Genomic DNA, 2,368 nt, shown 5'->3' on the forward strand with positions numbered 1-2,368 from the left:
TACCTTTGCTTGTATTCACAGCAGCAGACACGTGCAGTCAAGTCTCTACATTTAGCTCCTCCAGTCAATGATTTTAAAAAGTAAAGAGCATCATTGTATGGGAAAAGTTACTTGAAAAACTGACTGAGATAGTATTGCACAATTCAGTGTTGCATGAAAAAGCTGTATTTACTTTGTTGGTTCAAGCTCAGTATAGTAAAGCACTTCATGAAGTCACAGGATAAAAATATTTAGAGAGAGAAGGAAATGTAGAAATTATCTGGTCCACCTTTTATTTTTCACAAAGAAACAAAGGCACAAATAGGTGAAGTGATATTCTGATAACTAAATGGGTAGTAAGTAGTTGAAGGAAGAGGAAGAGAAGGAAAAGGAAGAGTAAGAAAGAAAGGAGAAGAAAAGAAGAGGAGAAGAAAAAGGAGGAGGAGGAGGAAAAAGAAAAGAAGGAGAAGAGAAGGAGGAGAGAAGGAGAAGGAAGAGGAAAAGGAGGAAGAGGAGGAGGAGGAGAAGAAAGACTTCTGCTGTACCCTGGTGTATGGATTTAACACTTGGGGAACCAAATTCTCCCTTTAACAAACTGATGTCTGCTTGCAAATTAAGAATTTTTTAATTTATAGGCACTAGTTTAGCCTTTAAAGTCCTTTCTAGTAAACTGAAAATGTCAATTAATTATTAGTACCCTTAAAATATATTAAGCAGTAATTAACATAAGTAATTTCCCTCAGTGTTCATCCATTCGTTCATATTACAAACAGATTTTTAAATATTAATTGTGTACTGAGTACTCTGTTAGCTGCTAGTAGGGATGAAATTTACCTAGGATGTGGTCCCTGACCTTGTGGATCTGCAAAATAACTAAAATAGACAATATCACGTAACTGAGAGTTATAAACACATGTTACGTGAATTTAGAAGGTCATATGAGTGATGTGATCACCATCTCTAATTTTTTCCCCTCAGTATCGTTCTCATCTATCTTCAAGGACATACACGTCTCTCCATTTTAAATGAATCTTTGCATAATCTTGCTGTTTCCTCAAGCTAACAGTCTCTACATTCTCCTTCCTTTACTACCAAACTTCTTTAACATGTCTATATCCTGGACTTCTGGTCTGGTCCACTGCCAGGACCGGACAACTGGGAATTGGAGGAGGAGGAAGGGCCGGAGCCACAGGCATCATGGAGCCAGTGGGCTCTAAGGAAGAGAACAGAACCAAGATACATTGCTGAAAGCTCTTCCTCCCCTCCGGTGGGGGGGCGGGGGAAGTCCCACCAGGATGATCAAGCTGCCGGTCAACTCGTCAAGGGACTTGGAGCAAAGTCTTCCAGCTATGGCTTCCTTGAGCACCTCTCTGCCCAGAAGCCAGAGCTTCCAGTCACCCTTCTTCCCGCCCCTCCCAGAGAAGCGCAGGACCATTTCAGATGTCCGCTGGACCTTCTGCTTCTTCGTCACCTTCGACCTGCTCTTCATCTCTGCTCTGGATCATCGAGCTGAATACAAAGACGGGCATCAAGAAGAATCTAGAGGAAGAGATCATCAACTACAACTTCAAAACCTCCTTCTTTGATATTTTTCTTCTAGCCTTCTTTCGGTTTTCAGGGCTGCTGCTGGGTGGGGGGGCCCTGCTTTTCCCTGGGACCTTGTGTGAAGGCCAGTTCTATTCTCCTCCAGAGTCACTTGCAGGATCTGACAATGAATCTGATGATGAAGGAGCTGGGAGAAAAGGCTTCTCCAGCCAGGATCGGGAGTATATCCAGCAGGGGAAGGAAGCCATGGAGGTGGTGGACCAGATCCTGGCTCAAGAGGAGAATTGGAAGTTTGAAAAGAATAATGAGTATGGGGTCACAGTATACACCATTGAAATTCCTTTCCACGGCAAGACATTCATCCTCAAGGCATTCCTACAGTGTCCAGCAGAGCTGGTGTACCAGGAAGTCATCCTGCAGCCTGAGAAAATGGTCCTGTGGAACAAGACCATGAACGCTCGCCAGATCCTTCATGGAGCAGAAGACAACACTCTCATCACCCATGATGTATCTTCAGGGGCTGCAGGAGGTGTGGTTTCCCCCAGGGACTTTGTGAATGTCCGGGCGAATCGAGAGGCGGAGGGACAGATACCTCTCCTCAGGAATCGCTACCACCCACTTTGCCAAGCCCCCATTGCACAAATATGTCAGGGGTGAGAATGGACCTGGTGGCTTCATTGTTCTCAAGTCACCTAACAATACTCGAGTCTGCACCTTTGTCTGGGTCCTCAACACAGATCTCAAGGGCCGGTACCTTATTCACCAGAGCCTGGCCGCCACCATGTTTGAATTTGCCTTCCACCTCCGCCAGCGGGTCGTGGAGTTACATGCTCAATCATAGCAA

At 44.8% G+C, this 2,368-nt stretch overlaps 1 pseudogene; it reads left to right on the forward strand.

The window, feature by feature from the left end:
- Positions 1 to 1,258: 1,258 nt before the first annotated feature.
- LOC110204576 (stAR-related lipid transfer protein 3 pseudogene) lies at positions 1,259 to 2,368 on the forward strand (annotated as a pseudogene).

This window comes from Phascolarctos cinereus, unplaced genomic scaffold (assembly GCF_003287225.1).
Source record: "Phascolarctos cinereus isolate Bilbo 61053 unplaced genomic scaffold, phaCin_HiC Scaffold_630;HRSCAF=1262, whole genome shotgun sequence".
Classification (NCBI taxonomy): Eukaryota; Metazoa; Chordata; class Mammalia; order Diprotodontia; family Phascolarctidae; genus Phascolarctos; species Phascolarctos cinereus.